Source organism: Oncorhynchus kisutch, linkage group LG10 (assembly GCF_002021735.2).
Source record: "Oncorhynchus kisutch isolate 150728-3 linkage group LG10, Okis_V2, whole genome shotgun sequence".
Classification (NCBI taxonomy): domain Eukaryota; kingdom Metazoa; phylum Chordata; class Actinopteri; order Salmoniformes; family Salmonidae; genus Oncorhynchus; species Oncorhynchus kisutch.
In genome coordinates this window covers 47,339,771-47,350,570 of record NC_034183.2, presented here as the reverse complement: position 1 = coordinate 47,350,570, position 10,800 = coordinate 47,339,771, and the positions used below count along the sequence as shown (strand labels likewise).

The 10,800-nt window shown below is 43.3% G+C and overlaps 1 long non-coding RNA gene across 1 annotated transcript; it reads right to left on the bottom strand.

The window, feature by feature from the left end:
• Positions 1 to 2,859: 2,859 nt before the first annotated feature.
• Positions 2,860 to 9,913, bottom strand: LOC109898256 (uncharacterized). The gene is made up of 3 exons (XR_002256336.2): positions 9,757 to 9,913; positions 3,444 to 3,551; positions 2,860 to 3,159 (listed from the first exon to the last, which is right to left on the bottom strand). It is a non-coding gene; the product is annotated as an uncharacterized LOC109898256 (long non-coding RNA).
• Positions 9,914 to 10,800: the final 887 nt, after the last annotated feature.

Here is a 10,800-nt window from a genome sequence, read left to right as displayed (position 1 = left end):
TCTAATGGTGTAAAGAAAAGAAGATACACTTGTTGTTGAATGTTCTTGTAGAATAGAATATTATAGTATATAATAACAAACCGATTAAGTTACTTCCTTTTAATAGTATTTGTACGTCCCTCTGTGATCCATTTCCACGTCTTTCTTATTTCATCCCAGGCAACACAAAATGTAATACACGACTTTAGTAGTGTTTAACTAAAAGTATGTTTCTCTTGATCAAGCCTATTGATTGGTAAAATCAGACATATATTATCAATCTGACGTCATTTCTATGACGTGTCTAGTTTCTCTCATAAATTGCAACAACAGTCGTAGCGAATGGATACCCATTAATAATAGGCTAATAGGCCTAGCATGTTGTCACACCATCATGCAGTTCCGCACTTGCACATTGGGCGGCAGTACTTGTTCATGGTCCTGACTTGGCAGAAAGTAACATACAACATGAATTTAATTGCATGATTTAATTAGATTATTTTTGATTGATTTATTTGGCCAATTATTATTATTTGGTATGATGGATTTAGTATTATAGTGTCTTACCTCCCTTATCTTACCTCATTTGCACTCACTGTATATAGACTTTTTGCTTTCTTTTGTTCTACTGTATTATTGACTATGTTTTGTTTATTCCATGTGTAGCTCTGTGTTGTTGTATGTGTTGAATTGCTATGCTTTATCTTGGCCAGGTCGCAGTTGCAAATGACAACTTGTTCTCAACTAGCCTACCTGGTTAAATAAAGGTGAAATGAATAAAAACAATTTTTTTTTTTAAGTTACTCAGAGGGGCGTTCTACTACGCTCCCATTGACTAGCTAGCGTTGTCTCACTCACTGGAGATCCGCACAGAGACAGTGACCTTCCAGGGTAAGGATGGAAAGTGTAATTTAACAATTAGCTGCCTACCGTAATGCAGGCCTGTTATTATCATGTTTGGTAACATTTGCCCATGTATTTATTTTCAGAGTTTTCATGAGTTGTAAAATTGTCTCAGAGAACTCTGCTGAATTCCCTCAATTGAAGGTCAGCTAAGTTAACCTAGACTACTTAACGTTACTAGCTCGGTATTTGAAGTTGTTATATTATTATTAATAATTTCTCAAATATTTTGGAGACTTGGAGAGCGCTCAAAGCGTTGTAGAACGCCCCTCTGGATAACGGGGTGTGGTTTTGGCTTAACTGCATTGGGAAAAAGAAAGACACGGACTGACTTCTTAAAATGCCTTCCTAGACTAGGGCCTGTATACATTTGAGTGTGTTTTACTGCAGTTCTCGTCATCACCACCAGGGGTCAGACTATATGAACAGGCAGATGACATGAAGGTGTAATTCATGGTTACCAACTGGTTGATCGCGAGCCCTGCGCACCATGTAGACAAAGTGGATCCATTTGGAACCATTTCGTTTGTCTGAACACACAAACTCCAGCAGACCAGGAGATCTGTGGAGATCTGCGACCGAGTGCGCCTACTATGCTGGCCAATCGGATAGCTCAAATCACTGTGGCAGCAGCTTCGAAGACCCAGCAAAGTTTGATATTAGCCAATTTGAGATTTCATAACTTTTGAAACCATGACCAGAGAGAGACTGTCAAAGAATACAGCAAATAGCTGCTGTTTTTATGAGCAACTTTTGATTCAGCACTGTCAGCACTGTTTTTATTCAACACTATTACAAAATATAAAACGGTTTCTCCCTTCGTCCACTCATGCTGCAGTTGCAATGAATGAGTAGCCAAGTGTATCGATAGCCTTGCGTTTTTATTATTATTAGCAGCTCATCGCGTCTATTTTAATATCGAGGAATATTTAACTTTCTCTGGTCATAGGAACAACATGAATTTGTGCTTGAGGCAGATGAGGTGCATCTCAAGTTTCGTCATCAGGTGAAGATGGTGTACCCTCTTCTATCCTCACTCTCACCGGAGGAAAGGTAGGAGAGAGCAGAGACCCTACCTCCACTGAAACTAATTGTTCAAAACGGGGAACTCGTAAATCTCATACATCCGACTTAAGTGTGTTCAAGACACCTGGGAACTCGGGGGGAAAAAAACAGATCAGACTGGGAAGAAATAGTTTTGAATGGTCATCCAACTCGGAATTTCAAGTCGGAAACTCAGGCATCTTTTCTAGAGCTCCGACTTTCCGACCTGAATATCACTGATGTCATGATTTGACCTGGTTTTTCTACAGACTTCCTACTTGTCTTGAAAGCACCATGACCATGATGCAAGGTACATCAGTCCATTAAAATAAAATAAACAATTATTTCAATTTATGCTCAGCTGTGCCTCGCAAGTGCTAGCTTCACCAAATGATATATTTTATTATCAAAGCTTGTGCTTGAAATATAATATGGTCTGAGAAGAACAATATCGCTGGCATATGTAGCCAGTATGCTATGTTAATGTATTAGGTCTACTGCACAAACCTCATTCCTACAGAACTGTTTTTATTAGACAGCCAATAACTATGACAAGAAGCTTCCATGTGGAGAATCGCCAGTGGCTCGTTTCAGCTAGTTCTTGATACCATGGTCTTGTTTTGAGGAGTTTTAACTGATGACACATCTATGCTAATATGCCAAAAATGTGCTTGCTAGCTAACCAACAACTGTAACAATGTATTTGAGACAAGTGCACATTTATTTATGTTTTCAATAAACATTGGAGACGAAACATATTTTACATGTTGTCAACAATCTATGCCAACCCAGTCTGTTTTGCCCCATAGTTTCACATGTGTCGGTTTTGTTGCTAAACAACCAATCTGTCTATTGAGGTTACAAAACTGTTTAAAGAGCCAAAAATGACATTTCATATCACATTCAAAAAGAGAAGCAAAGCAAGAGGCAAAATGTTATACCAATTTCTTTTAGACTTTATTATTCCATTTAAATGTATACATCTCAAGTGGACAATTTACATAAAACCCATAGGCTCTCCGGAATTGTCTACCAATGGATGTACTCAGCCATGGTGGGAGCAGCGCAGGGGTATAAATCGGAAGACACCATTTAAGCTTCAAGGGGGGTTGGGGAGGGAAGTAAGAGGTGGATGGTTTCTGCCAGGCGCCGAACACAGCCAGTATCATTCAGCCCAGTGCTTGTTGTGCAGAAGGGAATGCTGGGAAACGTGGAGGATCCTGTGCAGTGGACCTGGAGAGAGTGAAGAAGAGAAAGTGTGCAGAATTAGTTTCAGTCATATTGGCTTAACATCTGCCTCCCTGGCTAGAGTGGATAGACTGGCTGGCACACCATTGGGTTGTTTACACCATAAGCCAGATCCTGCAGGCTATTCAATTCACATTCCATGAGTGAGCCCCAATAGTCAGCTAAGCATTTCCTTTGGCATTACAGAGAGTCCATTACTGGACAAAGAAAGGTTGGCTTTAGTAGTTAGGCGCCTTATCAGGACACATCGCCCCTGCGTGTGAACTTACATTTCCTGTGAGTCTAGCTCCTGCTCTCCTCACGACGCCTCCGCTACACTCTTCAGACAGGCTGCAAATGCCTCCATCAGATCCTTACAGTCACCCCCCTCCTTCACACTGTAGAGAGAACACAACCACATGGTTAGGACCACTGAGGGAGGGACCTTGGATCCTCTCCTCCAACAGTTTGACAGCTATGGAGCCAATAGCGATCTTTGAAGCATTCAGATAGGTTGGTCATCAAGCTCAGCACCAAATGATCCCGGTCAACTCAACTAAAGATGTTTTGGTGTCAAGCTGTCAGCCTGGAAGTGTGCAAGCCTACCCCATCCTAGTATGAGCTTTTCTAAACAATGTTGGCATTCTTCAGATTGAACCAAGTCAGACTGGTCCTACAGACAGACACTGCCCTCACTAAAAGGAGTGAACTGGTTACATAGGTAGAGATTGTTGGCATACTGGTCACTAGAGAGGACAGGGAAGGGTGTTGAGGGAGATTATTTCAGGAACTCTGCACCAAACAGCAGGCAGACACTGACACAACGCATTAGAGTGATACGGCGAAAGGGAGCGAGGGAAGAGAGGAAGTTGGGGAGAGAGGGATGGCGTTAAACCCATCTGTGATGGAAGGTGGGCATCAGGGAGAGCGAGTGATTGCGTGACAATGCAAAACAGATGACGAAAAGGCTGGGTAGGAGGGTGTTGGTCAGAGACGGCAGGAGGGGATGGATTGACTGACATGACTGTCTGCAACCCCACACTACCTCACCATTCTCCCATTGGTTCCATGCCCCGTCCCCCTGTTGCTGGGCTGATCTCTATGATGTAACTCACAGCTGGTCTCTGCAGATTAAAAAGGTTTATGCAGCCGATTGCTACGGGTTTGAAGAAGGGTCGTTTGTGTAGTGTGTGTCGAGTGAGTCACTGAACGCATAAGATTGTACGGGTGTGTGGTAAAAAGAGGCATGGGAAGGGTGATGGTGCAGTGACGTGGAGGCAGCAGAGATGACCCAACAGTAGCACAGGGGACCTGGCCCTGAGGCTGTGTGGCCAGATAATCCATCCACCATAAACATCCCCTGCTTTTACCACTGAGAGAAAGTGCTTAGAGACATATGACTGGACCAAACCTACAATGAGAAGCAGGGGAGATAAACCCAAAACAGGCAGCCATTTTAATAATCAAATGACATTGAACTGTAATGGAGGGAGGGAAGGGAAAGAGGGATGGATAGAAACACATTCATTCTGCCACTATAAGCGTGACACTGGGTCTGGGTTCCCTACAACTGTAGCCTGGGGCCTCGTCAACCAACCAAACCAATTAAGCTTCGTTATGTAATGCTGCCTGAACAGAACCTAACTCCCCTGTCTCTCTATCTTCAGCTCCCCACAAACAAATTGGGGAATCCTTTGTGAATGAACCAAGGGGCAACTTTGGGAGTTTGAATATACTGTACATAGAAAATATTAGTTTCAAGTTAACATCTTGGGATTGAGTGATCAACATGCAAGAGTGATCTGCTGCAGAGTGTTACCTCTGGATGTCAGAGGTTGCAGGGGCAGTGAACTGGTGACATCACCATGATAGCTGTCACACAACATGAGGGGGGTGGGGGGCATCAGTCACGTTATGGCACCGCCACCATGTTGGCATGGCAATGGGCACCGACCACTTTAGGGTGCATCAAAGAGCAAGTTAAAGAGGGTTGGGTGGCAAGGGCTAGGTTTGTATGGGAGGAGGATGACCGATTGGGTGGTTGGACTGATGGAAACACTGCCTTAACAATCAGGAAATTAAGATGTGAATTATTTAGGGCTGTCGGCTGGCCACTAGTTGTGCACAGGTCAGTGGTTTGTTTAACCGCAATTGCTAATAACCCACCCGTAACCGCCCGACTATATGTGATAGAGTGAACATTTGTTTTTGCTCGATTTAGATATGCTTCTGCTTATAATTTAAAACATTTTGGTTAGTCAACTTGTCTGTATTTAGATATATGCAGCTTCTCTTCTGTCATTATATGTTGCCCTAGAAGACTAAATAAATCCTTGCTCACCAGAATGTCATAAATCAATAGAATGAATGCTTCAATCTTGTTGACATTGGTAAAGTTCTGTCATCTCTGCATCTTTTGCAAAGCAAAGACATTTAGGGACTGGGAAGAACATGCCATAACCACAGTTTGATCGGTTTTAAGGAAATATACTGAACCAAAATATAAACGCAACATGCAACAATTTCAAAGATTATACATAACCAAAGATCATGTGAGGAAATCAGTCAATTGAAATTCATTAGGCCCTAATCTATGGATTTCACATGACTGGGAATACAGATATGCATCTGTTGGTTACAGATACCTAATTTAAAAAAATGGGCCTCACAACGGGCCTCAGGATCTCATTGCGGTATATTTGTGCATTCAAATTGCCAATTGATAAAATGCAAATTGTGTTAGTTGTCTGCAGCTTATGCCTGCTCATACCATAACCCCACCGCCACCATGGGGCACTCTGTTCACAATGTTGACATCAGCAAACCGCTCGCCCACACAACGCCATACACATGGTCTGCAATTGTGGGGCCGGTTGGATGTACTTCCAAATTCACAAAAACGTCATTTTTTGAGGGGGATTATGGTAGACATTGGTGGACATTTCTGCAGTCAGCATACCAATTGCACGCTCCCTCAAAACTTGAGACATCTGTCGCATTGTGTTGTGTGACAAAACTGCACATTTTAGAGTGGCCTTTTATTGTCCCCAGCGCATGGTGCACCTGCACCTGATCATGCTGTTTAAATCAGCTTCTTGGGACCAACACCAACAATTTACATGTTGCGTTTGTATTTTTGTTCAGCTGTGACAACAACCCAACATGATAGTTTGTGATAAGATTTCAGTTCGGCTTGGATGCATATTTTATGTGTTTGAAATATGTGTTTGAAATAGCTTTTATGATACTAATAAATACAGCATCTCTACAGATAGTATCTAACACATTCTCTCAAGATGCTAAAATAAATAAATCATATTTCTCCACTCCTGTACCCGAGTAAAATTTTTTACTACATTTGGTGTATCATTTTACTGCAAGAAATGCTTAATTCTGTAGGAGTTAATATTAAGGCTATGTGAGAGGTTATAGTCCAGATTCCATTTAACCCATCTGAACAGTAGGCTTCAGTTCCCTTGACATGCCATAGGCCTATTTGAAGTCCCCATCTTATGACTGTCAAATTTGTATAGCGCCTCACAATCAAACAGCATCCGCTTTTACCAATTCACCAAATCTTTCCCTTCTTAGTGCCTTAAAAGGAACTCCTGCTCAATTCTGAGTATCAATCAAGTTTGCAAAACTCAGACTAAAAAAAGTATTGGTTTGGAGTATTAAATATAATATGGTCAACAGTATAATCTGAATTGAGCTTCAATAGTGAGTGCAAACTGTGTATAGAAAGTGTATAACTAGGCTGTCCTAATGGAAAATAAGGGATGCTTAGAAAAGCGCACCAAAGAGGGGGGAACCATCCAGACCAGTATACTAAAGAAAAGAGAGTAGGGACACAGAGCCAACATCATCTAGCTTGTGAACAGCCTTGAAGTTGGTTACCGGGCCTGTCTGAGTAGGAAACTAAGAGCGACCTAAAGTCACCACACTGGAGAGTTCAATGGCATTGGGACGCCTGCAAGTGAACAACTATAGAGGGAACTAAGGGCAGGCCTACAATGATAGGGATATCATTCTAGGACCAATACAAACATTGTCTGAGTCTCAAATGGCACCCTTATTCCCTATATTGTGTGCTCACTGGGCTCTGGTCAAAATAAGTGCACAAAATAGGGAATAGGGTGTAGTTGGTTTCCAGTTGGAGCCCTGTTGTAGCTAAGGGCTCTTGAATTGCAGTAACACTGCATTCCATCCAAGTAAACTACATTTTCAGTCAAGCAGAGCAAGCACACACATGTCTACATACAAGCCAGGGGCCAGGGTCTGTGTGGAAGGCTAGGGTGTTGGCTTACAAGTTACACACAGTTAGACTGCCAAAGTTACTACAGAACCAAATGTCAAAGTACACAGCAGGACCCACACAGGTAGTAGACATCTGTAACATGGTTAATATTAATATTTAAAGCAGCAGTTAGGTATCCAAGTCATACATTGACATGTATAATCTATACGTCTCAATGTCCTGACTAGGAGATACGCAACACACTGCAGGCACATACAAAGCACACACAAATACCCTGTCACAGGTTCAAATGTCAGTCAACGCAGGTTCTAGAATAATTAGGCCATGTCCACAAGCTCAAAGTACTTTCCAGAGGAGTTGTTTGGCCCATTACCAAACTGACCCCTAGACCCTAAGGCATGTGTACTTGTAGATATCCGAGGATAAGACAGGTGTAATTAACAACATGAAATTTGTTTGCGTTTGAAGGCGTCAAGGTGGTGACTCCTTCAACTAACCCATGTATTTCTAGGTGACATGTTAGGGCAGGCCAAGCCAGCCAAGATGTCTGCAGTCAGCTGTGCATTGTGTGAGGCCATTTAAAAATGTATACCTTTTCAGGTTCCACGGTAAGTCGAAAACATGATCATGAACTAAAGCCATGGGACAGGACATGGTATGCTGGACGTTTACACACCAACCCATGCATGACTATTTAGGATTCAAGAGTGGAGCTATAAATACATAGTCCTGGTATACATTACTCAGTCAGCCCTCTGGTACAGCTATCTACGCTGCCTTCAGCAGGTCCACTGCCGTCACGTGGACCATGTTACAGGATACAGTATCATTTGGGCCCATCAATGACAAACCTCAAGGACCATGAGGTTAACAGTAGAACCCTGGCCTGAGGGTTAGCGGTACAACCCTTGACTGTAGGGTTAACAAAGTGTCCTGAAAGGTTTCACCACAACAGCACAGGGCCCTTGACTAAACTTCAAAGTAGATGTTATTTACTGTGGCGTAGACCAAAGAGCTGTACATAGTCCAAAATAATTGTGCTAGACCCAAGTGGAGAAAGCCTTCATCTAGTTTCTAATGCAACATTGACAAATTATACAAGTATAAATACTGAGGTAAAGGGCACCTGATGCAAAGTGAACTATAAGAGGCCTACCATGAGTATCAACACTACAGTCCATTCATAAAAAGGTGGCATACAACAATTCAATGACATTCAATTCACCATGGCTCAAGACCGCTATAGGCACCCTGAAAATGTTACTAAAACAAAACTTTACAACCAGCAGCCAACCTAGCCCATCCCTAGACTGCCCTGCAACCTACCACCCCCTAAACCCTGCATCCTTATCTCATCCCTCACACCCATTGGTCTGGACTTATCTGGCCTATACAGGCTGGGACACTCCAGGCCCTAGCCTAGCCTAGCCTAGCTCCAAACCCTGCAACAACACATCAAAATACAACACCAAGGGTCAAAATGCATCTAGGTTTTGATGAAATGTCAATGAAGATTGACAGAGTTGAAAACCGCTGAGGGCTAGAGTAGACGAACCGGGCTTTGACATTGCATCGAACCGGGCTTTGACATTGCATCGAACCGGGCTTTGACATTGCATCGAACCGGGCTTTGACATTGCACTGTCATTGAGCCCTCACACATGCCATCATGTTTCCTGTTTCTACGCATTTCTAGAGATAAAACCCACAACAATCTCACTGCATTAATCTTGCAGAGGGAGGACAGAGGAGGGGGGAAAGGTGCACACAGATTTGGACAATGAAGCAGTGAGTTAGCGACTTAGCGCTGGCTAACGCTCACTCAGCAAGGCCAGAAAAGCTGAGCGGGGACAGGGGTGGGGGGGGGGGCAGCGAGTAGGAGAGGACATGATGTAGGCAAATTCCCTGCCTTCAATCAGGCGTGTGCGAGAGACTGCCGTGCTTTGACCCCAAGACCCCCCATTACACTACAATAGTAATCCCCCAAACTGCCAAGGTTTACATTTGGATTCTTCTATCATCATTCACTGCACTTCTCAACTGCTCCACCATTTTATCATGGCGCAACACAAGGATTCCAAACAACATCAACTCATCATGCACCGCTATAGCCTTCCTCCAAGCGACGGGGGGGAGGGTAGTTGCTTCAATTAAAACACAACTCAACACTGAAATCCACTTGGAGACACTGGGAACTTCTAAGTGAAAAGCACTAGAAGCACTGCGGATTTGCCATGTCCATCCAATGAGTTGGAAGCCATGGATGGGCATCCTGGAGATGTTGGTCCCGGTGGCAATGGCGGACAAAAACAGAAAAAACCACATCCGTCCGTACAGACACTCACCATTTGTCCAGGTCTGCCTTGATGCTTGCACATGTGGCAGGGACAGGGGCCTCAGTAGGAACGGCGGTCTCGGAGTCCGACATGTCTGTAGAGCTGCTGTGTGCGTCAGTGTCTCCTCTGTACGCCTATGGGTTGCGTGTGCCAGAGAGAGAGGAAGAGAGTGAGAAGAGAGCAGAGGAGCGTGTTAGTGGGAGGGGCAAGTGAACACACATGAGGGGAGGGAGGAGAGAAAATGTGACAGGACAGAACACATGTGAAAATAAGGGTCAGTGACCCAGACAAAGTTCAATGGGAAAATAAATCAAGTGGAAAGATGTTGAAGTAGAGTGGAGAAGACTAAAAATGACACTTCAAATACCATGAAAAGCCAGATGGATACCCTTAGTGTTCATGTAGGCCTACAACTCATTCACCACTGAATGTCGCAACCCATACCAATAACCGTCTATACAAGCAACTATGCAAAATTAACATTCTTTTTACATGCACTTCGCTACAGATGCGCTACAGATGCGCACGTTTCAGGGCCCGTGCGCACACATGAAGATGGAGCACTGAGCGCTGCAGAAGGAGAAAAAGAAGTCTATCCATCAAAGCAAAAGGATCCCCGCATGACCTATGGACGAGTGCCACCTACTGGCCTGTTCAAGAAATGTTTTTTTTAAGTGTGTTAAAAAAATAGCCTTAAATAATGACGGATAACACCTGCATCAGTTGGAAAGCAAAGCACGAGTCCTACAAAACAGGTATATTTGAACTACTATACAGTAGGCCATACAGGTGTTAAACACCAGAAGCGTGTTTAGTCTATGGAACATAATGGGAGTGTTTGATTGGTAAGGCGAAAGCAACGTACCGTAGACGAAAGTCGAGTGAAGTCGGGGGAGGTGCATCCAGAAGTCAGACACCAATGTGGTTTTCGAACAGCAAGGCTCAGATCAACATGCCAGTTTTGACGTTGTTTATAAAAGTTTTTCTTAAAAATGTCAAAATAAATGGCTCCAACACGCATATCACACACTCACAAACTAAACTCATATGCGT